The 26055-nt window shown below is 40.2% G+C and overlaps 1 long non-coding RNA gene across 1 annotated transcript; it reads right to left on the minus strand.

The window, feature by feature from the left end:
• Positions 1-1748: 1748 nt before the first annotated feature.
• LOC135254278 (uncharacterized) lies at positions 1749-24083 on the minus strand. Its single transcript, XR_010329808.1, has 2 exons — positions 23434-24083; positions 1749-1992 (listed from the first exon to the last, which is right to left on the minus strand). It is a non-coding gene; the product is annotated as an uncharacterized LOC135254278 (long non-coding RNA).
• Positions 24084-26055: the final 1972 nt, after the last annotated feature.

A 26055-nucleotide genomic window follows, 5' to 3' on the forward strand; every position in this document is an offset into this window, starting at 1 on the left:
TCAGCCATATATTTTTACCACTATCTTTATTTACTTACCAGTATTTTTCAGCCATCAGACGAGAGAGTCACAGGGTGGTATGTCTGTTGGCCTTTTAAGTGTAAAATTGCCTAGCAACAGCACCTGAATTGCTGAATGCCAGTGAACTGCAAATGGAATTTTATACAGCAACTTTAAGCCATCAGAATAATGAAAAACAGTCTACCTCAGTGTTTAGTTGATAGCTGAAGGGTAACATTAATCTCAAAGATAAGCAACATGACAACAGAATCGGACCTGCAGAAGCTGCCAGATTATACAGAATTGGGTGTATTATACAGGATTAGCTTTATTCCAGCATGGAAGCCTGTTCCCTCAGCTCATACTCATCACGGCTGTGATATTACAGAGATGAATTTATGTTTATTCATCATGCTTTCACTGGAAAGTTACAAAAATAAAATTGGGTAAAATGTAATTTTTTTACTTGATTCAAAAGGTCTGTGAAAACACTGCAAAAGCTATCTAATTTTCCAGTGGGAATCATTCATTAGTGAAGAATGATTCTTTTGGGATGAGTGATGTCAACAGTCATATATCATACCAGGAATTATCTTATGCCAATTTGTAGTTGGAATTTCCTCACACTATAACCCTGAGTTGTACTGTCATTATCAAATGGCATGTGGCATGATCAAAGAGGCAAACTTACAAATTGGTACAGTTGCAAAACAGAGCTGAGGCCAAGCAGGGGGCCCCACTAAAGATATTTATAAAAGCACATTGGCTTTTACCTTGAATGGAGACAGTTTGTTTTACTGGGTTTCAACAGCTCCTTAAAGGTATACAATCTTCCAGAGAAGTATGAACTGCATGGCAGTCATACAAGTACCGTATATGAGTAAGCAACGGAAGATTCTGTGCATCAAGCATTGAGCTCCTTAGATGTCATTTGCAGTTAGATGAAACATTACACTTCAGGGATTTCTCTTTTAATGCTTTAAAAAAACTTTTTTAAGGTCTTTCTTGTGGGACATTACTGTATAAGGGTGGAAAATGTTCTTTAGAATTGTAAAATTCTCATTCTAATTTATATAAGAATAAACACACGTGTATTTATTCAGGAAATTATGCTTCTGAAAAATGCAATGCAAAAACAATTCAATTATTATTATCATTATTTTTTTTTTAACTTTTTGGCCAAGGCTGTTGCATTACCTGACAGAACCTACAATGCATACAGTAGAACAGAATACCATTGAGTTTATTTGCTATCATATGGAAATGACCAATAACCTTCATTTTTCATTTACCCACTTCTTCAAATGAACTAATAAAGGCTCTGGGGCTTTTTTTTTTGTTGTCCTGACGATGAGGAAAATGAATTCTGTCCATTTAACGAGTATTTTTTCAGTGCCATTAATATGAAGTAACACTAGCTCAGTAATGTATAAGCATTATCATAATTGACAAATAGTACTAAATATTTTTTTTTAGTTAAGTTAAATTTTACACAATTCAGAACAGGCTGGTAATGACATACATATTATGCCCCTCCAAAATTCAGAAGACTGGAGAACTTTGTCTGAAACACGATAAATAGAGAAAGCACTAAGCACTGCTTTCCTGCTCATAAAACTGGCTCCAAGGCAATGTTCCCTGCTGAAAGTCTCTTTCAGAACAAAAAATGCTTAGACATTTGAAGGAATTAGACAGAGATACATTCCTCAATGAGTTTGCTATGAATGTTCTACTAAATGGAAAAAATCTTAGTCATAAAAATGTTTTATTTTTTTAACAGATGGAGAAACAGACCAGATATTTTTTTTCTATCTATCTATACTTTCTCTATCAGTTGACTTCTGACAGTTGGTTTGTACTTCAGCAGTTGGTGGCATTGGCTAGGTCACGGGTGGAGAAGGCTGGGAACCATGATGTGTTGGACTGGAGAGGTCATGTACGCCCACCCACATCATCTACTTCCAGTTGCCAAGATCAAGGAATGAGGATTTACTGTGAGAAGGGTGTAAAGAGGGCTTTCAGTATTACATGTAAATCCAGAAACGGGCTTGTGGTGTGGGGATGGCTGGTTTAAGCAGCCACACCTGCCCTGGGTCAAGCTAATTAGACCTGGCCAATTGGATAATTGGTGAAGAATTAGATAATTGGCCAGGCTAATTGGACCCAGGAACAGGAGTGGCTGCACCTGTGCGTAGTGAGGTAATCACTGCGCACAGGTTAAATCTGCCATCCCCACCCACACCAGGGAGCTCTCTGTCATGACAGGGTTTAACATCTGCTCATTTGGCGTTACCATCTTGCCAAACCCTCGTGGAATAAATGTGGACTGTTTCAACATCATCTCCCTGTGTCTCTGTGCTGGAGGGCCCCAAGGAAAGCCACTTCGGTGGCCTGTGGCAGGCGTGTTTGCCACAGTGGCGCCCAACGTGGGGCTCCTCCGGCACAGCAAAGAGGCACAGGAGGGCCAGCCAGGAAGCACACTGGACGAGGGGCGGCTGAGGTGTTCCCGACAGGGCTTCGGGCGGATCCTCCGGGCCAAGAATGGGGAGCGGAAGATGACCAGGGAGGGGAAGGAGGCAATCCTCAGCTGGGACGCTGAGGAGCTGCACCTGGCCGAGGAGGCAGGTCAGCGACGGGCGGTGCACGAGAGGTGGTCGCGCCGTGAGCTGGACTTGGCCGGGAAGGCGGGTCAGCCACGGGCGGCGCACGAGCGGTGGCCGCGCCGTTTTGCTTCCTTTCTCGTCCGTTTGGTTGTTTTTCGTTCTTTGTTTTGGCCTGGTTGGTTTGCCCGGAGCCCATGAGGGGATAAGCCTGCAGCCGCCCGCCAGCAGAGCCGACTGGCGGCCACCACAGCCACGAGGGTTCCTGGTCCCCAGCACCACAAGGCCAGTCCACCAGCCCACCAGCCCAGCCACCCCACCACAGCCCGTGGAACAGCCCAAGCCGGTGACGCCCCCACCAGCCAGCAGAGCAGCCCAGGACTTCCCGTGCTCCAGGAGGGAGGAGGAAGAAGGGCTGCCTTGTCGTCCGAAGGAGGGTCACCACATGTACTGGACTGTTCCGGGGCCACCCACCCTGATTTTTTTTTATTTTTTTTAACCGTGTTTGGAGTGTTTTTTGTTTGTTGTCTTTTGCTTTCTTGGGAGTGTGGGGGTGGGGGTGGGGGTGGGGGTGGGGGGGGTGTAGGCTTCGGCCAGTGGTTCTCCCTGGCCTCAGTTTGGCGTTGGGGGTATGTGGTGTGGGGATGGCTGGTTTAAGCAGCCACACCTGCCCTGGGTCAAGCTAATTAGACCTGGCCAATTGGATAATTGGTGAAGAATTAGATAATTGGCCAGGCTAATTGGACCCAGGAACAGGAGTGGCTGCACCTGTGCGTAGTGAGGTAATCACTGCGCACAGGTTAAATCTGCCATCCCCACCCACACCAGGGAGCTCTCTGTCATGACAGGGTTTAACATCTGCTCGTTTGGCTGTACCATCTTGCCAAACCCTCGTGGAATAAATGTGGACTGTTTTAACATCATCTCCCTGTGTCTCTGTGCTGGAGGGCCCCAAAGAAAGCCACTTCGGTGGCCTGTGGCAGGCGTGTTTGTCACAGGGCTATTTTCAGTTTTTCCTGATAACACAAGTGTTTACTACACCTATTTCATGCACTGCTTTTTAAATAAAAGCTCAACAGAATATGTGCAGGGAACTTACCATCATACTTTCCTAGAAGAATGCAGGAGGAGGACACATTGAGTACTGCGTGGTTTGCATTTTTTAAGCCAGCAAAACTTAGATAATTAATGTCCCTAACTTCTTGATGTGGTTTTTCTGCTGTTGCTGTCACTTGTTTTGTCAAATGCACATTGATGGATACCTACTGACCTATGCGGTTTCTATTCTAGTGGTTATAATAATTTACATAAGCAAGCAGAAAAAAAGTCAACAGTAAGGGAAAAATTCAAACCATCATTTTTTTCCCCCATTTGCTAATTCTTGTGTTAAGACGTGTTAAAGATAACAAACATTTTTTTTTTTAAGTGTTTTGAATTGAAGCTTGGAGGAATACCGGTGAATGATTTTCTGGAAGCAGTGTTTAAATTGACCTCTGCTAGAATGAATAATAATGTTTACACAAACAGAATTTATGTCGGAGCGGTTATATAAGGGAATTCTTGCCCCAAGAGTGTGGTCTCAGGGGTACTGCAATAACCATAGGTGAGCTGGAGCAGAAACACAGCTGTGGTCTATTGTACTTCACTGTCCCCTGAGGACCTTTCACTGTCTCCTCTACCTTTCTGCTTTTCTCTTCTCGGTCAAAGGCTTCCATTAAAACTGAATAAGTAACCACCAAAGGGAGCCACATAATTACTGGAGATATACGCATTGCACTTCTATTGGTCTGATATAATAACTAGAATATTAAAGTTTTATGTGTAGTTTTCTGGTATTGTGTGGTATGCATGCTGTGATTTGAGTACATGCATTGGTTTACACTATATGAAATGAAAGGTATGTTTTATTTGTATAATATAATATGTATAGTAATTGTATGACGATAGTTTTATTATGATCCACAGCAAAAAAAAAAAGTAATTGTAATTACAATATGTTGCATGCAAATTATTAAGAAACACAGAATGCATGACGTTTGCCTTCTGGCAAGCAGAATGCTTTGCTTTTGATTGAATATGTTCATGCCTATGAGCCATACTCTAGATAGTGGCTCTGTTTGCAGCTTACCAGATGGTGCAGGATAACCACTGACCATGGAAAAGAGTAAGTGAAAGGAGGCAACCATCTTGTGTGCCAAGGGTGGGGGTGGCGGTGGGGGAGGGGTGTGGGAGCGGAAAACCATTTCCCACTCATTTTAAAGGACAGCCAAGTTGAAGGAATGACATGCTCAGGAAAGTGTGTAATTAAAGGGGCTGCAAGCTCAGCAGCCATACAGCATTTAGTTCAAATCCACAGTTAATAATAACACTGCCAACGCTGCCGTCCACTGGCTGGAACTAAAAGCAGCCGGACTCAGGGCTGGACTCCCTGTCCAGAAAGAAAGTAAGGACAGTTTGGCCGAATTTTTTTCCACCTTCCTCTTAGTCATCCTCATTAACACTGGCTGCCAAAAAAGAAAAAGAAAAACAGCAGTGTCTGCAGGAAGCTGACCTTCCCATGGGGTTCAAATGTCCAAATGTTTGTGTGAAGTTGTTCAAGGCCCATCTTTGCGAGGATTAATTACAAAGATGATAGAATTTGATGACAATTGGAAAATTTCATCCAAACCCTATAGACTTGGCTGACCTTGTTATCATCACTCTCATACAAAGTTTAATGCTAATATAGATTTCTTTTCTTTTCAGAGATCCACTGCCAACTATACCATCAGCCACCTACACAGTAATAACCAAGAGAAGTTAGTATGCTTTCTGTCCTGCCTACAGAAAAATACATGCTGATGAAATCCTACCATTAGAAAAAAATAATTCACAAAAATTCACAAATTGTTTTGAGGTCAGGGGAAGAAAAAAAACTCAACTCTTTGACCATTGGATGACCAGAGCAGTGAGAGGAGTTTGTGTTTGTTTGTGGCCTCTGCAAGTTTGGTGCAGTGATCAATAGCATAGATGCTTATCAGTTGCAGAGTTTGCGACAAAAATTTAATAGCAATTGATTACTTTGCTGTGCCATCAATTGCATTACAAACTTTACGATCCACAGTTGGTATTTAATCTCTAACTTAGTGTATTGGTAAGTCTCAGTTTCTGATCTACATAATGCAGCAAGGGATATTGAAAGACCTTAATGACACAGCATAAAAATAAGGTTCCTACTGTGCTTTCACTTTGCTTAAAGTTTCAGTGTTCCCCTGCTGCTGTGTCTTGGCCCTGACCAATATAAACTGTGCTCTGTGGTTGTTTCCACAGATTAATATCTGCCATGGCCCATCTCCAAGTCACTCTGTTGTGAAGGCCTGCTGTATCTGCTCATTAAAACTTAAAATTACCAAGCCCTGGAGCAGCACTCTGGTGTTATTAGTCTTCTTGAGTTCACATAAACATGCATATACTAAGAATGACAACATAAAATATTGGCCATCATTTCTGGAGTTATGTCTGATGACTTATTCATTGCTCTCATTTCCTTCTCCTGGACAGCTTTGGCATTGTCTAACAAAAAGCCATTGTACAGTTCAGCATTTGTTTCCCCTGGCTAGCTTGTTACCTGGCTAGAACCAGCTGGGTCATGGCAAATATTTTTTGTGTATAATTCTCATTTGTTACCAAATACAATGAATCACTGGGCAAAGCAATAAGGCTGTGAACAAGGTTCTGATCTGATAGCAGAACAAATATTTTAAAAGATCCATGAGTGAATATAGTCATATAAATACAGATTATTTGATTTACAATTTACAATTCTCTCAGCAAATCACTTGTTACTTCAATATTGTTTAATTTTAATCCACTGCTTAATCCAGCTACGCCACCTTCTCTCATCCAACTGCCAAGTCGGTTCAAATTCAATTCTCTCTCCAGAAGAAGCATTGAATATTCAAGATAATGTATCTCTTCCAAGTTTTAATGTCTAGTTTTAACTTGACATTCTGCCTCAAGGGAAAACTGAGAGAGCAACAGGTTGCTACCTAGAAAGGCCAGGAGACTACACAAGGAGTACAGCAATATAATTGACCACTGCTTGGTCCATTATGATGATAGCACAAACCACAATATGGACCACCATTATGGTCCACTGTTTGGTCCGCATGCTGGTGGTAGTACAAACAGTGTGTTGCCAGATTCCTGATCTCACAAAGGCAGCATCAAGTCAAACATCACTAATTTATGGGAGGGAAATATGCCCCTTTAGAGGTGGAGCAGTACATATGTTCTACTTACCTGATAGTTTAATACCTAAAATTTAAACTGCACAACCCATTTGATTATTTGCAGTGATAGATCCCTTATTACGGTTATGTTACATCCATTCTACAGCGTACTTTACACCAGGCTGACCATCTGTGGATGAACTCCCCTTCTATACCTGGGATCCTCCCAAGATTCTCTCATCAACAATTTTTAATTTTTTTAAAAGTAATAATCTCGAAGATTTTCATTTAAATAAATGTCTGTTAAGTCACTATCTATCGCCGAATGAGGTAACACAATGGTGATTGAGCCTATGGCATTTGCAGTATTACCAAGTATTATGAACTGGCCTTAATGTTACCATTATTTACATTGCCATCAAGTTCATCAATATATTATAATGATCGGAATAAGTTCTAATGTTAGACAATGAATGAGTATGTACATAACGTTACTTTTATAACAACCATTTTTAATTCAGTAAATAGTAAGTGTTATACTTACCGTCTCAGAAGACATCATTCCCTTTTCGATTTCATGTGTACTGGTGACCTCGAATTGTTATGGAGGCGTGGCCCAGGTGCCAACTGACTGACGTCACACAGGCGACACTGTTTGGATCGCTGGGAAGTGAGGTCCAAAAACACACCTGCAATTATCTCTTATCGCCATAGATGCCATCAATGACAACGAAACAGTGATCTTCGAGATAGTTACTGTAAGACTTATGAAGTTAAGAAACTTGTGAGTGATGGCTCTGAAACTTGACCTGACCATGTTTCATAAGAACATAGGGCAAGGCACACTTAAGGGTATTGCGAACATCAACATCAGGTTCAAGCATTTAGGTTGGAAACATATTATAATGCCACATATAGGAAGCCTGTACTCTCAAAGCAGTGAACAGGGCTGTTCAGTGCTTGTGCCCAAAGGCCAATATCTCTTGCAGGAGCAGGAACAACACGTGTACATCAGAAAAAGAAGTGACAGTTCAGGTCAAGGCAAAGAGTACCATATGCAAGATAAAATTGATAGAATCTGGGAGCCCAGTACAAATGTTAACAGCAAGATGCAAATCAGATTCAAAATGGCAAATGAAGTAGCAATTGCAAAATGGGGGGAATATCCAAAAGGGTCAATCTCCTAACCTGCATATAAAAGTGGCTATTGGAGAAATAGCTCCCTACCGCATAGCCCAGAGGCAGAGAATAGCGAGTAGCCAACACTGACAGATTCATATAAGCACATACACATTTTCTGAGCCAAAACAACCTAAAAGGCAGATGGGGTTGTTTGTCATCCATAAGCCAGTAACATTAAAACACCGCTGAGAACATTGTACTATAGTTTCAATATGCATAATTTGCACATAATTCGGTGTATCATAGTCAGTTACAGCCACTAGACATTGAACATAAAGCCACAGCTATGTGCATGAGAGCTGAATGTTCTCGTGATGTTTCCCAGTAGAACGATGTGCAAGCATGACCACACACCAGGGAGGAGGCAGATTAATGCACCACAGAGCGCTGGGTCCCGCCTGCCACAAAAGCAGTCAGTTACCTCAGCAGTAATAACTGACAGCACATCAATACAGCACAAGGTGGGAAGCTGGAGAGCCAGCTGGAGGCAGGACGGATTCCATATGCCTATGCCTTTTCAGCCCTGCACAATGTTTCATTCGCTGACCACACCCGGGAAAACATGACAGGTGGCACAGGTGTGTGTAGCATAGGGAAGGGAGGATACCAATGTAATACAGAAGCACAGGCACTGGCAGCCATAGCACTTACAATGTACTGTAATACAGCCAGAAATGTAGTGCAAGTTCAATGGATCCTAGGCATGTGGCCATGCATAGAGTCAGTGGGAGGCTTTTAGGGGACCTGTCACTGGATAGGACCCAAGAGAGGACAGCAAAATTATCAAGGTGTATGTGGGTCCACGATCGCAATGTGTCTTCCCAGTCCACAATGATAATTACTAAGCCCCGTTCGTAGAAAGTGGAGACATTTGAGGGTGGATATGGATTTAATGTGTACTGTAAGGGCCTTTTTAAAAATGTGGTCTAAAAACAACTAGGTCTGCCACTGACAGCTGGCCTGAAAATGCAACCAAATGATTAATTGTTTTGAGAGTTTGTCTTGTGTTTTGTGTTACACCTGTATGAGTCAATTGATTAATTCTGACCTGCTTCATTAAGGGAAAAATCGGAAATTAATTTAGAGGACATTAATTCCTAATTACGCTTCACCGGTACTATAACAAGTACTTGTTAAGTCCTTACAAGTGATACAGAATAATTAACATTGGCTAAGTGGTTAATCATGTAGTGTGTTATCTGAAACATGCAAACATTGTATATTAAATGAAAGTTACAGCATTATAAGATGTTTACTGTATATCCCTTCATTTCTGATTTTGCCAGTGGGCAGTGAAACAAAAAATATAATTCTCGACTGATTGCAAAGTTATTTTAATCAGTTTCTAAGAGTTATTGCCATTACTTTATTTCAAGCGGTAGTAATGCATGTAAATTGATACTCTTGTGCTAGTGCTTGATCAGCTTGAGTTATAAAATGAGTTTTCAGATTAAATCAACTGCCTCTAATCTGTTTATAATAGACCACGTGTATGGTGGAGATTGCTGTACAATGATAATTTACTGCGCACATCCTATTAAAACATACAGGCCACTGTTGTGCTGAGGCATTCAATTACCCATTTAACTTTAACTAGCCTGTTCACAATCACACATATAATTATAATAATAAAGCTCTGATATATCTTTCCTGAATGAAGAAACTGATTGATTTGATTTGGTTGATTTAGACTCAAACTGATCTGCACAGCAGTATCCATTGTGCATACTTGTGAATAATAATAACTGTAAAACAACATGACAACCATTCAATATTATAGCAAGTAAACCTTATTTTCAAAGAACAATGAACAATGAATAATATATAGTATTTTCTTATACCTTTATGCTATATCACTGTGACTCTATTAAATCAAGGAAGCCAAAGGGCAGCTATAGTAAATGAGAGCTGACTATATTTTAGATGTTGAATAGTTAAAATTGAATAAAGCCTGTCAGTCGAGGCCAGATAAATGTTAAAAGTTTGAAAGATTTTTTTTTTTTTTCATAATATAATGTAACATAATATTTATTCCAGAATTGAGCAAGGGAATGGTAGCAAACCACCCCTATGAAATTATGAAAATCAGAAAAAATGGAAGCCATGAGAATAATAATAAATGAAAATAAAAAACATTTGGAAAAAGAGGATGTTGGGGGTGGGGGTCACAGATAATACATATAACATGATGTCTAGCTATTATCTAGACTGGTGGTAAATAAATTGGGTGGGGGAGGGGGGGGGGGGGCTGTGAGAGTGTTTTTCTGAGCAGAAACTGAAGGACAGGATTATGCTGTCAAGCGGACGAGCTGGACTGTGGCTGTGCCCGGGCTGCGAGGACCTGACGTTGTGTACTGCAGAGCAGGAGGTTCTCATGGGACTGACGCACCGGTGACTTCCCGGACATGGAGGGCAAAGGCGACCATCCCCATACCGCGCGTGATAAGTGTCCCTGAGCCATCGACAGTTCAGGCGTGGGAAATGGAGGAAGACTCACAGTCCCTTTGAACCTCCCTTTCGATGCCTGGCTTTGGAGTTCAATGCTTCTGCGTGCTATCATTTTGGAGAATGGCATTTCCATTCCCAGTAACTCGGGCCCGTTATAATTTTTTTTTCCAGGACAGCCACACACAGGCAGCTGGAACCAGATGTGTGGGAGAAAGACAGTAAGGAGGGAGGGGCCGATGGAGGAAAAAAAATGCTCTCTCTATCTACAGTACCTCTCTGAGAGATGCCTATGCAATATATCACAGAGGTAATACATCAAAAGCACTAGAAAAGAGGGAGAGCGACATATTTAGGAGGGGAACGATTGAAATAGAGAGAGGCGGGGTGTTAATCACATCTTGCATCACAGAATGCGGCTGTGGAGAGCAGGGAACAATACGCATTAATTCCTTTGACTTTGAGGGAGCACCCTGAAAGCAGTCACAAGCTGTGTGCCGCAAGGAATGGTGTAGATGCATATAAAATAGCGGAGAGGCAGAGAAAACTGACTTGGTGGAGAATCTGTCCTCTTTGTCTCCTAGCATTTCCACTCTCAATTTGAAAGCTAATTAGTTCTTGAGCATTTGTTGTGATGAGCCTAATTGCACTGTGGGGACTCTCATAATGTCATTTTGTAATTGAGGTGGGTAACCCTTGCTTGTGAAATGCACATTCTCTCATACAATTATCTCTAATTGTATTTTTTTAAGTCCTAAGATTTGGGCATGGGTCAGTAGACTTTTGGTTTTGAAAGCAGAGTTTTGGCAGAAATACCCTCACAATGCAGTAAGCCTGCTTGCATTGTACCTACCGGTGACTAGTGCTAGTCTCTAGTCCACCAGAAATAAATACAGCAGTGCAGTGAGTGCACACTGAATAAAAGGCATTGGCTTAATATCATGTTCTATAAAAAGTAACATTGTAATAAAAGCAGAAACAATATTCTTGGTGTGTTTTTTGCCAACATTCTCTGAATGTATAGCCAAGCTTTCCTTCTGATTTTTTATGGACTCTGGATTCAGCAGTTTGCTTGAGCCCAGCCCTCTGCTGCATCAGTGTCATGGCAAGGTGCCTGCCTGCTGCTGGGCCATCAGAGCAGTGTGGCAGAGATTGGGGGAAAGGGGTGTGTTCACAGGGATCAGAAATAAAGCTAGCACTACTGTTGAGCGCAAGCATATGCATGCTGCCTGAAATCCTGAACAAACCCACAGTGCCCCCCTTGTGGCTAGCTGCCCCTCAAGTACACAGAACACATGCATATTGTTCTGTGTACTTGAGGGTTCTGGGTGCCACATTTCCAGTCCTGCCTATTCATGAGAGATTCTAGATTTTACTGCCACAAATAAAGCTTGTCACAATGTGCAATGCTCACATTAGGGAGGCTGAGGGCCCTAGATTCACATTCAGGGCACAACGAGAAGTCTCTAGTGCTAAAGCAGGATGGTGGTAAATTATTGCCTGTCCAACTGTAAATTTTGAGACCGGAGATGGCAGTGTCCCTCATGGCAGTTTCAAAAGAGGTTAGTGTAAGATTCATAAATAAGCTGTGTCTGTGTGGTATTGGTTTTGATATCAATATAATCAAAAATAAGCCTTTTTTTCTTTAATAACACAATAAATGGGTATTTTTAATGTCTGATGAAGAACAAGCAGCCAGGTATGAGAGGCTCAGTCAAGATCAATTCTCTCAAGGGTAAACAGTATATATGTTTGGGAGATGAAAGATGCCATATACAACTTTATGGCACTTCAAACAAGCTTCCGCTAGAAAATTATTTCAAGACTGCCAGCAAGCCATAGGGATAAGCTCCAGGCTATATTATATATATATATATATATATATATATATATATATATATATATATACACATTTACAAGGCTATATGAGCAACAAAAAAACCACTGCAGGATTTGAACACATTTAGAATAAATCATCCACTTGATTATAATGTACCTTCACAGAAAAAAGACTGTAGAAAAACATATTCATCATGTGCTGTTCAGCAGTACGCAAAGTATATCATAAATAACAGCAATAACAGCAGTAATAATAATAGCAGTAGTAGCATTACACAATTCTATACCATTAATAATTAACTGCAAGAATTTAGTCAAATAAACCAAGCAAAACTGCAAACAAAAACACTCCAAATATGAGCTCCATTGAGCTATTGAGGACTCGTTGCTTCCTGACCTGTAAAGTAAAAAGTCACTTTCAACATAACATGTGTAAGAAATACCATAAGCATGCATGCCCCTTTTGACTTCCCCAGCATCTTTCTGATGTATATACAGACCAGTGACAAATTAAAGGAAAAACCAGCAAAGTGTCTTAGTGAGGTGTTGGGCTTTCAATGTGCCTTGGCATAGATTCAAGTCTCTGGAACTCTACTGGGGAACACCATTCTTCCAAAAGATATCCCCTCATTTGGTGTTTTGATGATGGTGGTGGAAAGCGCTGACTAACACATCAGTCCAAAATCTCCTTTCAATTCGCGTTCAATTTGGTTGAGGCCTCGTGACTGCAAAGGCCAGAGCTTATGATTCACAGCATTTTAATTCTCAAACATTTCAGTGACCCCGGTGGATAGGAGCATTGTCATCCTGGTAGAGTATAATTTTGTATTGATTTCCAATGACCCTTCCCTCTAATGGGACAAGTGGACCCAACTCATACCAGGAAAATTCCCCCTCATAGAATAACAGAGCTACCGGACCCCCTCACTATAGAAGTTAAGCATTCAGGCCTGTACCGTTCTCTTGGTGTATGCTAACATGCACGTTGAGAATATGGTGAAGGATGACTCATCTGACCATACCACTTTTTTTACCCACATCTTTATAAACCAGTGCCTATGGTTTTTTCACCACTGAACTCTCAAATGTGCATTCCACTTTGTAATGAGCATTATATTATAATGCACTGTAACCTTACTACAGTATCCATGTTTTTGTCAACGGGCTATTCTTGCTGACAGTCTGATTATGTCCTGCATTGACATTCTCAGTCACTTGAGGAAGTTTTTCCTTACATATTGTACGAGCATCACGGTCATCGAATGTGCACTTTGACCACAATTTCCGACCCCGATTACTGATGTCTTTCCCATAGATCCAAATGCAGATGTCACTTCAGTCACTGTTCCTATTATAACATTGTGACAGGAGCTTGTCATTCGTGCCCCAATAATAAACCCTCTTTCAAAGTCACTTAGATTTTTTATTCTTTCCATAATGATCCAAATTGAGGTCTGCATTAGTTATGTTTCATGTTCATTTAAGGTTTTTCCTTTAAATTGTCACCTGTCTGTATGTATTGTACATTGCCATGAAAATAGCAGCTAGGGCAGACACAGACAAGGGGAAACTGAGGAGTAAGTTCAAGCCAGCAGGCGTGGTTTATTTAAAGCAGGTAGGCAGAAGAGGCAGGGAGGCTTTTAAGACAAGGATTCATCCTGGCACATGGCTTCATTGACAATTTCTGTCAGTGTTGCCAGACTTGAAAACGGTGAACCCACACAAGGCCATTTCTCCCCACGCAATAACATTAAGAAGTTGCCCAATTGGGCATGAATCCTCCTAACCTACCAACACTGGTCTCAGTAAGGCAGTCCCACAGCAGTTAGTCTGAGTTGAGAGTCTACATTAGCTCACAGGAGAGTGAGGTCTGGCCGCTTTTAAGTTCTCTTTTGAGCGGAGTTGATGAGCGGCAGCTGGGACAGGTAATGAGGGACGGCTGGTCGCCTCTGATTGAATGATTGTAGCCCCTGATTGAATGATTGCTGCTGCTACGAGCTCGTTAGTTTGCCACCATGGCTGCTGTTCCTGGCAGTGGTGCAGAATGTGGTGAGGCACAGAACGGAGAGGTGGTTAGACCAGAAATACAGGTTGAGGCGGAGTTTAGGTGAGCAGCGCCACAGTACATATCAACACTACTATAGTTAGCTCAGTCCAACGTGCAGAGCATTCAATACTACCAGCTGGTCAGGATAAATTGCCATTTTAGTACCATTCAGAATGGATGTATTACATCAACCTAGACTGTCCCCAGAAGTTCCTTCCACTGGGTCTGAGAACAAAATTAAAACCCAAAAGTAAAGCCCTGAAAAATAAGTTGTTTAACCCTTTGTTCATGCATGAGTTCATGGCTGTATTTTGTCAATCAATTAAAAATTTCTATCCCCCTCTTTTTCTGCCCAGTTTGAAATAACCAATTGGGCCTCCCAAGTTACCAATCATTCACTTGCACACAGGTGCAGTATTTTCTGGACCAAGAAGAAAATCACTGCAGTGCTGTAAGATTTTATGCAATAGTAGTAGTAGTTGTTGTTATTATACAGCACAAAGCATGAGTCATTAAAACAAAGAATGACAGCCAAAGTGCAGCAATAACAGGCAAGGTCAAAAATAAGCAAGAAAGATAAAAAGGATAACGACTCAATAAAAATATAAATAAAAACAGGGTTTATGGCATACTAAAAGCAAGTCGATAAAAGTGTGTTTTTAAAAGTAGTTAAAAGAGGTAACAGATGTTTACTGTTTTGGTCTCTGCTGGATAGCTGTTGCAGAGTTTAGGAGCTTTGACCAAGAAGGCATGGTCATCCATGGCATTTAAGCTAGAATTCTCACTTGTGATTATTAAATATTCTCTGGCTCTTTTCTCAAAGATAAGGCTTGTTGTCATGCTCTCCATGCTCTCCAGTGTCCTTTTCAAATTCTGAATGTACTTCTCAGTTTGTCCATTTAAGCATCCCTCATAAGTTAAATAGACAGATGGACAGATGTACTTCTCCGGTGCTTTCATCCCTCACCATCCCACATGTAGCAGATCCATTTCCAGGATTCATGGAGCAAAAAACACGGTTTAGTCGTATATTATGTTATGCATTCAATAAAAAAAGCATGCCTCAGTGGGCTTTGCCATCTTTTTCCACAGAAAGGGTTGATTTCCCCTTTGGGGTACTTACGCCAGGAGAAAATAACCTGAAAAAGTCATTACTCTTCCTAATCCTAGCCTCAAATCTGCGGGTGCATTACATGTATATGGCAGCAGATCGAGGGAAAGAGGGACAGAATGACTCACCACATTCACTAAGCGAAAAGAGGCATATCTTGAATTGAACACTGTGTCATGCTCACATGGAGCCTTAGATTTTAAAGGTCAGAAAAGCCATGGTCACATGACACAGTCACATTTTTTCTTTCATTTTTTGAAATCTTGGGGCATATTTCCCCTGTATGCTATAATATACCAAATGACAGATTGCAATGTTTCCTCCATGATATATAGCCTAGATTTTCATAGATTAGCATGTGCTAATACACACATTTGTTTTCTTGCCAGGTTTTGATATCATGGAATTTATGCTCTTGGTTTTTTTTTTCTTACTGTGAACCTACTATCGAATTAGGTGGAGGCAGTGTCATACTAACATGTAAGACATGTTTTGACCAATATAGAGAAAGCAGAGTCAGAAAGAACTTTCAAATTTTCCAGAGAACAGATCTCATAGTCTCACACTGCACTCGACTGCTCTCTGAAAGCAAGTGGATGAATTAAGATGCTGGAAGGCGATAAAAAAACAAGAAACAAAAACAAAAGCCTTTAGCATGGCTAAATGTGCTTTGACAAAGACATACTGAACATGATGAATAACTGTCTTTGAATAATCGAAGAGCAGACCAGCTGTGTGTTATGTGGCTCAGTCAGCAATGGCGCGCCCACAGCGAGTGTTGGCCGAGCCCCACAGCTCCACAGTTTGAGCCTGGGCCATGTCATTAACAGACTACTGTGTGACCTGGAGTCTGCAGTGGGGGAAAAATTGCTTTCATCCAGCTGGGGTATGGTGGATATAAGGGTCCCTCAGGTCACCACTGCATCAATGCAACTTTCAGCAACCGCCACCCACAGTTGTTTCCAATGAGAGATTCACCGCCCCTCAAATATGTGCTAGCTCTCCTGTAATACAGGTACACGTGTGGTGTTAAATATAGGCATTCCATAACCATAACCAGGCTTCCCAGGTCTGTTTGTTTGGCGAGTGCACTTGTTCAGGATGTCCTGCATGTGTGCAAGGGTTGTAAGTATGGGGGCATGGGAAATTGATGATTCAAAATGGCAGGTGGAATTAAAATAAGGCACAGTAGGTATCATAAAAGTATTAGAATCATGGAAAATTTGTTTTGTTGTTTCTGAATTGTTCATGCATTGCGTTATGCAAAACAGTAAGCTGAACTGATAAAACATTCTTGATGCAAGTGCAGAACAGAAAGTGTTGCTTTTTAAATTGATGGTTATGTTTATTAGGCAAGACAAGATGTGATTAGCGCTCACAAATTAATCATTATTATACAAGAGCATTTTAATAGTGACAAGTCATTAAAATTGAAACACCCTGAATGTTCCTGGACTCAGGAATATTTCAGCTTAATTGCAAAGGCAGTAAAATGTTTGGTGTTATGTACTATTGGTGCTAATATCGCTTTATGTCTTTAGTCGCTTGACATTATTGTGCAGTAATGTTAATCACACCAACAATTGTCCTTTACAAAGCAAGCCATTATACATGTTTGGTCCGATGCACTTACCCTGGATTAAATGGCTTGCTAATAGGAGATGTGCTCACTATGATACCTGGCCTGAGCTGGCCTTTTGCCATGGACTTCAATTGTCAGTACAAGTAATTCACATATTCAGTCCAGTTAAAAGTGTAATTTTCTGATTAACTGCAAGTAATGTACTGAAAGAGAACGAGAGCAAAGTGTCATGTTCATGAGGAACAAAAATGGAACTACTACCTCTGCTACATTTTAATTAAGTTGTAGCAGTTAATTAAATACTAAAATGAATACTATGTGTTTTCATTTTAATATTGTAATGTAATTGGATGGCACTCTTTCTGGTGTTGATAATGATATACACTTCAAACTGGACACATGCTCTTGACCTCTTTAACAGAGATAGACAAAGTAGTGGGGAAAAAAGATAAAGGGTTCTCACGGAAGGGTTCAAGGAGGTATACTAGAAAGTTTTCAATGTTTTCACCTTTTGACTGTTGTATGAGTACAGGTAAGAGCGCTTACACAACCTTTTTTTGTTGAAATGAGTTACACGGGGCAATATTGGTTTTCAGTACCATTGTCCCTGCCCTTCCTTGTTTAGTCTTAACACTCTGACCCTGTTGGCTGATGTGCAATCCACACTTCAATGTGCAATCCCCACTGACCCGCTCTTTACACCAAGGCCCAATACCTACAGTGTACACAATTCTAATTCTCTTTCTGCCATTATTTTCTGCCCTTGCATCTGGCCAACAATCATAGAACCCATTGACATTCGGCATAAGCTCTTCCCCCTGAACAGTTGTATGACTTTTGTTTACATGTCCCTCCAAGCTGGCTGGCTTCAATTTGGGCGCACATCGCTGAATTAGGATGCATCCGCAAATGGTTTGATACCAAACCAGAAAACACCTGCCTCATTTGACAGTGTAATGGAAGCTTTGTACCAGCGATAATTTGAGCAAGCTTATCTTTGAGTATGATGTACTGTATTTCAAAGGTGGGCCGCTGACCGCACAGAAGGGGAGTGGGCGAAGGTGGATCGTACTCTGTTGAGTGTGAAATCAAAGCATTTTCAAAAGGCGGTTGGCTTTTTTCACCACCCCCCCCCCCCCCAACCCTTTTCCTTTTTCCTCACCTTCATCTTTTCCCTCACACACAGCACCCCCAGTATCGGGTGCAAAGACCGATTGTTATCACAGGATCGGTTGCCCTTCCCTTGCCACCTGCCAGTCTCATTATCTGCACCTGCCTCGGATAATGCATGAATAAATCATATTACAGATATGAAAAGCAAGAGAAATGGGGGGGGGGGGGGGACGCAGGGTAAAGCAAAAGTGAGGCACAGTCACCTTGATGTGATGTGGGATTAGCCATTGAATAAGCTGCGTATGGGAGTGAAGAGAGAGTTTCAGCATTGGGCTGCCTAGTAAAAGCTGTTGGAGGGAGGCTGGGAAAATTAGGAGAAAAGGGAAAGAGAATCTGCAGGGTGCTGCTCAGTTTTGCATCCATCCCAGTATTATTCCTCTGAAACATAATGGTGCTCTCAAGGCACCTGTTGCAAAATCAGGTATTTCAGAAAGACTGAAAAGCCCAATGAAAAATGTATAGTTACATACTGTATAAAGACTGATATATGAATTACCTGTTAAGATCCTTCAGTGGACCCAAAAGAGTGAACTGGAATTTGAGATGTGAAGTGGAAAAGACATGGGGTACAGTATACTTTTTTCAACATTTATGAAAAACAAAAACCTTTTTGCATTTGTTTTACTGAAACTTCGGTTTTCTTTTCGGGGAGACATTTTTATACCGTACTCGATCAAAAGACCCTCTTAGGCATGTATATGTTCACCTAAACAGTTAGTCAGTAAATGGTAATTGCTTTTACTGTTTATATAATAAGTACTTGGCTTGAGAAATAATGTATTGAGCACACTGTGCATGCAATTTTCTTTTTTTAATGTACCTTGTGAAATATATTTGCCCCCAGCCAAATTAGAGGTCCAGCCAATATATGACAATATACTGTCAACTATGGTGATGGTATTATAATAATAATAATAATTATTATTATTATTACTATTACTAATATTACTATTATTACTATTATTATTATTATTATTATTATTATTTATTTTTATTGTACTAATTAGAATTACATAAGGGCATATTTATGAGTATTTGTTGCAAAATGCATGTTACATTACATTACAGGCATTTGGCAGACGCTCTTATCCAGAGCGACGTACAACAAAGTGTATAACCATAACATAGCATGTATGCATATAATAAATTTTAATTAACTTTTTTGATGATCGCACATAGAGATGAGCAAACGCACACACACACAATCACTGTTCTGGTGTCTTGGACTGTCTTCTTGATGCTGATTACACACCATGACAGACAATGCCCTAATCTCCTAATCTATTCAGGGGTCACTGATGCAAAGGGACGCTGGGGTGGGGTAATAAAAATGTCTATAATGTGCTTAAATCATATCTCAGGTTGCCATTGCATTATAGATCCCCAGAGTCCTTCCCTCTGCAAGAAGGTCTGTTCAAGTCAGGCATGTGTGCATCGGCTTTTAACTGTAAATGTGTGAGGAATGTCGCCCACAGAAATGTAATGCACAATAAAAATCTGCCCCTCTGCAGTCTTTGAAGGCAACCAGATGGGCCCGGCAATTTGTTCAATGAATTGATTTGCAGATCATCTGACAGAGACCCCCACATACTCAAAGAGCAGCTCCTCAAAGACCTGGGTATGCCTCAGTCAAAGCCTTCAGATAATGATTCATTTGTCTGGCGCTTTCATCTGAAATGCTGTAGATACTCTGAAATCCATTTGCACTTCTTTTAGAGTGAAGACACTTCATGGTTTTCCCCTCACCCGTGGCATATTTTCACTCCACTTCAAGGTCATTGAACAATGGAGTTCAATGTAAAATCAATATATTCCCCAAGCAACAACACATTTAATTTTCTTTAATTTATACGCTGAACCTAAATTCTAAGAATACTGAATTATTAAACTGGGCGTTGAGTGTCATTGACGGTATTCAAAGACAATTTTTAAAAAAATGGAGTTTTCATACTGCATGCTGAGAACTTGAATAATAGAAATGGCAATCAAAGACGCATGAAAATCTATGCCAGCTATGATATCCCTGTGCCTGTGCTATTTTTCTGAGGTTGATGGGTAAATAAAGACCTTTTAACACAACTGGGTTTTATGCATGCCATCATAACTGCTAGCGATTATATTCAAATTAAGTAGATGCTGATTTTAAAGTTAGTCCTTATAATGCAACTTTTAAGCACATAAATGGAAACACCAGAATGATCAAAACTCAAAATTAACAATGAGGTATAATGCACTATACATGAAGTGGGTGATTTATAAGCAAATTCACATAGCTAGACAAATGTAATGTTGTCAGATGTTGTTTGTTTTCGTGGTCAAGTATAACTGTCTGGCTACATAGCTATATGTGAAAAGGGGCATGTTCTAAAAATGTAATATTATAAAGGGAGGAGGGCTAAAGCATATATTTTCAGGGCAAAGCAAATGCATTCACTCACACTATTGTCAACTTTCTGTATTGAATCAATCTCAAAGGAATAATAGCACAATTCCCTTCTCCTTACCTGAATGAGGCCAATCAGCCACATTTATTGGGAAATGGTACAGACTGTTCCTACAGAATTCTTTTTACGATATTCTGCCCACCTCAACTATACCAACTATAAGAAAATGTCAGAAACAACAACTGACTCCATGTACTGAAACGCCTATTTTGGGTTTGTCTGAGGCTGAATAGCATGCACCTTGTGTACCCTAATTGGTCAAGTGACATCACTGTTGATAGGTCAAGTTTGTGCAATGACAGGGAAGCACTGGCAATGGCATCTCCCTCCTTGTCTCTAGAAATCTGACAAGCATCACAGCTGTTGAAGCTGTGCTGTTCTCAAATATTCTGAGCTCAGCTGCCATAATTCAGCAAATATTTAATATCTCAAGCTCTCAGATTTTGGCTGCTGCCTGTGTAGCTGGCAGTAACTCATAGCATCTCCGCTAATTACAGGATATACTGTATGCATTACATGGCACACAAAACAAAAGCATCTGTACTCACCCCAGCATATTCAGTGTAACAAAATAATTGCCACTGCATGTGTTATTTCCACTCAACCTTTTCAAGCCTTACTCCATTAGCAGAAACATGGTGAATGTTGGGCGTGGATGAAATTAAATGACACATCACACTAAATAAGGCAACAGATCTGTATTGTGTAAAACAGGCTAGGAGTCCAAGGGACTGCTTTGCCATAATGAAAGATTATCAGGCCACATTTTCCTCACAAGAGTGCATTTGGCACTTTTATTTAATTAAATTAACAAAATATCATCAAAACAGGAGTGGATCTACCTTGTCAGCAGAAAAAAGGCAATGGAAGACATCCAAATTCAATTAAAAACTAGGTCCAGGCCAATATAAACCAGTAGGGCAGCAAACTAGCATTTATTCTTATACAGTAAGAATTGGTGTACCAAAGCTTGTTCAGACAAACCTCTTATCTTCACAGCACTTTCCTACTGTTTGCAACTTGCCTTTGCATTCTTCAGAATAGAGCCCATTACATCATCTATACGTAGAAGGCAATGTAGGGTGCTGGTTCAGGGATAATGAATCACTATGACTGGAATTGCACGTAATGGCAAAATGGGAAACATCCAAATGATTTCACAAGATCACAATATAACATGAATTATTGTGATCTTGTGAAGTCATTGAGCTTGGTATTTAGGCTACATAGGCCTTGTAAAATTGGAAGCAATCAGCATGCACTAATAAAATAGTTGCATCTGGTCACAGCATAGATGACAAGAAGGCTATTCCAGAAGAACATACGAACAATTCAAAATAATTAAAAAAGTCTATAAAGCCACTCATTTCAAATCGAAATGTGGCGAAACATTTTTAATGTATGATTATTAGCATATCTATCCATTAAATAAGTTATTGAAGTCATACTGGAGGCACACGTACTCTATTTACTCCTGGAGTGCAATGACTACCGCTGATGCAATGCAGAGTGGAAAGAAGGAGTGTGAGCTTGTCTGCAATCTCACATTGACAGAGGACATGTGATGAGACTGTGATGAGACAGACCTATTAATGCAATGCGGTTTTCTAAATTGGAGCAATTTCAAATGTTGGTCTTCAGTACTGCAATGGTGTGATGACAGTAAAGAACTTGATTTCATAAGATGAGCCAGGAACTGCCATACATGCAATTACTCAACATATGGTCTCTTATTCAGCCACTCAAGAAATCTGGGTTTTAAAATACACTGAATATTTCAAGAAAGCCTCTTTTCTTTTTATTTCCTTTTAGATAAATGGGACCGCTGGTGACCAACTACTTAACTCAAGTCAATGTGAATAAAAATTGGTCATAAAACTCATCTCTCTTAAGTCCTTTTGCAAATAATTTCTTGGCATAAAATGCAGCCAAAAACACTTGCTTTTTACAGCTATGTAAGTAAGCAAGTATTTAAATTATCAATAAAGCCTAATTACTTATTATAAAGTCATATGTAAATTGGAGGTTTCATGGATTATACTGGTTTATTTGAAACTTGTGAGATGGGATTTTTACTATCTTGAAAAGTTAGTTCCAGTTTATGCATATTTTCACGCTTTCACGCTTCATATGTTTAACTTTCTTAACAAATAAATACGCAAATCATGAAAAAACTTGAGACATAAATATACATGAAGAAAATAAACAAAATGTTTAAGTTGACAAAAAAAAGTATTTATGTTGGACTCAACTTTAGCTAACCTCATGTGTGCTATATATAAATATGTGCAATCTGCAACATCAGCAGCTTAGCAGAACTTTAGAATGAAGTGCTAGAAGTATACTTCTGGCTGAAAATATGGTTGTTTCAAAGTCTCCCCAAAGTTATGGGGAGCTAAAATCTCATCACAAAAAGTAAATAAATTTTAAAAATACCAGGCAACGTGTTATTTTGCCATATGCAGAAAGTCTTTGACATAGGAAATGTCAAGTGACAATAGATGCAAACCGCTTCAAAGAAACTAAAAATCTATACAGAAATAGGCAGGGGCACCACCAGGGATTTTCGGCCCCTTGACAAAATCTCACATTGGGCCCCACCACCCCATAAAATCCTATAATATGTTTGACGGCCCCTGTCAGTCACGGAATCATCCTAAACCCTTTAATCATTCCCATACTTTATGGTGATGGCAAAACATCACCATAAATTAGTCAAGAGATAGGAATGACTATGACTGAGGTAACAAAAGCTTACAGATGATCAGCAAGGAATTGGATACATTAAACGTGACTCACTGGCGAGGCCCCTGGTTGAAACTGGGCTGGAGCACTCTCTGAGCCTGTCCCACGAAGAGCTGGTGCCCTCAATGTTTCTACTAGAGACGGTATTGCTATTGAAGTTGTGAATGCAGCAGCACCCCCCATCTGCTGCTCTCGCTCTGGACCTCCTGCTGAAGCTGGCTGAAGTGGTGCTCAAGACTCCTCCAATGAGTCCGTATGAATTGGTGTAGCATGGCACTGAGTTCTGCCACACCTTTCTGGCCTGCTGGAGGCAGTGCTCCTGCCGCGCCCTCTTGGTTAACGTCCTCTTCAGTGCCATAATCTTCCTCCAGGTCTTGCACTGGTGCTGGCTTGTGTTGAGGCATATTGCCCTGCTGCCCCCTACTGGCCTGGACCCCACCGCTGCCACCAAATGTAAAGATGTAGTCGGTTGAGTCGCCAAGGGGGGTGGTAGGGAAGTACGCAGGAGATCAAAACCAGTGCAAAAAGTTCCAGGTTTATTAACAGTGATCAGATATGTAAGTATATACAACAGGCTAGTAGACAAATAATAATTAACAAAAACAAAAAACCCTAAGAGATTTACTGGCTAAACAGCCAGAATGTCATAACTAGACAGCTAACTTCAACAGCTCACAAAGTATCACATACAGTACTAGTTAAACTAGTCCCCGGCAGTCCCAAAAGCCACTGCTTAAATAGGCAGTACAATTTGAGTTTCCCTCCAAAGGACTGTACCAAACAACTGACAGGGGAGTTGCATTAAGGTTTGGATTTAAACTGTTTGGAAATGTATCCAAACATCACCATGCAATACAGAATAGGAGTTTAATTATGGAATTATTAAACTTATAATTAAACTTATTATACAATAAATAATTTATTACCATTCTAGGGGTGCACTTAAAAAATAACCCAGGACATTTGAAATTTAAACATTAGTATTTCCCGGAAATACGCTGTTGTGGCACATCCAGGAAATAACAAGCGCATCTGACAGCAGAGCCTCTGGCAGAGCAAACATAGTTTCAGACTGAAAACGATAAAAAGAGAAAATGGCTAACAGAAAGAACAAATCAGATGAAGAATGGATGGTGGACTTAATAAACGGCGTGTAAGTAAATGAATTACTTGTTTGTTGTAACTGATAGAGTGAACAGTTGAAATGGAAACAATACTAACCTCTTAGCACAAAGCCGCTAGTGGTCGGCATGCCGATGGTGCCGAGATTACTGAACTCAGACATTCGGTGCTGCTGCAACCAAAGTATTAAAAAGTTAAAAACAGAAACGCGTTTTAGTTTCATTAGTAGACGATACACCACAACTATGTCGAATAATTAGCTTTGCAGCTCCGCCATTGTCACTCTGGTCGTTCATTTAACACGCACCCCCTCCCTGCAGTCTCATCTATAACTACATCCACCCACCCACCCATGACATAATGGACAATATTGTCTATCTTGGCATTCATAAAAAATATTCTTTCACCACAAAAAAATCGTTTTTTGTCATAGCAATAAGATAAACCCGACAACAGTTTTTTAGGTCAGCGTATCCAAAATGTTTCTTATGGCATTCACTTAAACGCACTCTGTGGTAGCAGTAAAAGACGCTGCACCTAACGAAACGTGGTCAACGATTTTTCGTAATTTCTTGGAAAATACTATTATTATTGAGGACTTCTGAGCATAGCTAAGCCATATGTTTGCTGATAGACCTAGCTGACATCGTTTTCTGGAGCAAAACAGAAGCTAATAGAACAGTATCATTGATTTAGCCTACTGTCCGTGTCTCCATCTACTGAACATAGATAAGATGTCATCATTGCTATGTAAGTATTACTGCTAAAAATATTTCGGTTATATACGTTATTTTTGAAATTGAGTGTCTTTAAATAGGTTAGTGGTATTATATAATGTGGATATTTCACACTGGAATGTATTAGTTAGTTAGTAGTGTAATAGTTTTTGTGAAACATGCAACAGTGATGACGTGAGAGTTGGAACATTGCCAAAAGGTGGTGGGCAGTTGAAAATTGTCCTCCCATCCCCATACAAGAAAACATATGAGAGTACAGAGCATACAAATACATACAAGAGTTAATTATTACACATTTATGTACTGTACCGCATTGTGTGACAATATTTTTGCATTATTTTTTGTAATCTAATAGCAATGTTTCATTTTAAACCTTCATATGGGGCTCATTTATATGTTTTATAATGGACAAAAAGCATTCTATTCATTTTGGAGATATTTTGGATATGTTTCTGGACCCCTAGATATTTTAGACCACTGTACTGACAGAAAGCTTGTAATTCCCACTTAAAAATGATGCAACAGTGAGTTTCTTGAGTCAAAACAGTTGATTCGTAGTGAAATACGTGAATATGCATTATTTAGACATTTTGGATAGATTTGGAGACACTGGGTACACTGCTTAGTTTTTGCTTCATACATCTATAGTAGTTCTACATATCCACCATTAGATTTTGTAATTTGTAATTTAGCCAGTTAGTATTCTGGTCTTCATGATGGTATATGCTTCTCAATCCAAATGTAATCTCCCCAAATGAAAACAAAGGCTAAAACCAAGACTAGACACACTGTGCTATTTTACATGCGAACAATCCAT

The sequence above is a fragment of the Anguilla rostrata genome, chromosome 4, assembly GCF_018555375.3.
Source record: "Anguilla rostrata isolate EN2019 chromosome 4, ASM1855537v3, whole genome shotgun sequence".
NCBI classification, from domain to species: Eukaryota; Metazoa; Chordata; class Actinopteri; order Anguilliformes; family Anguillidae; genus Anguilla; species Anguilla rostrata.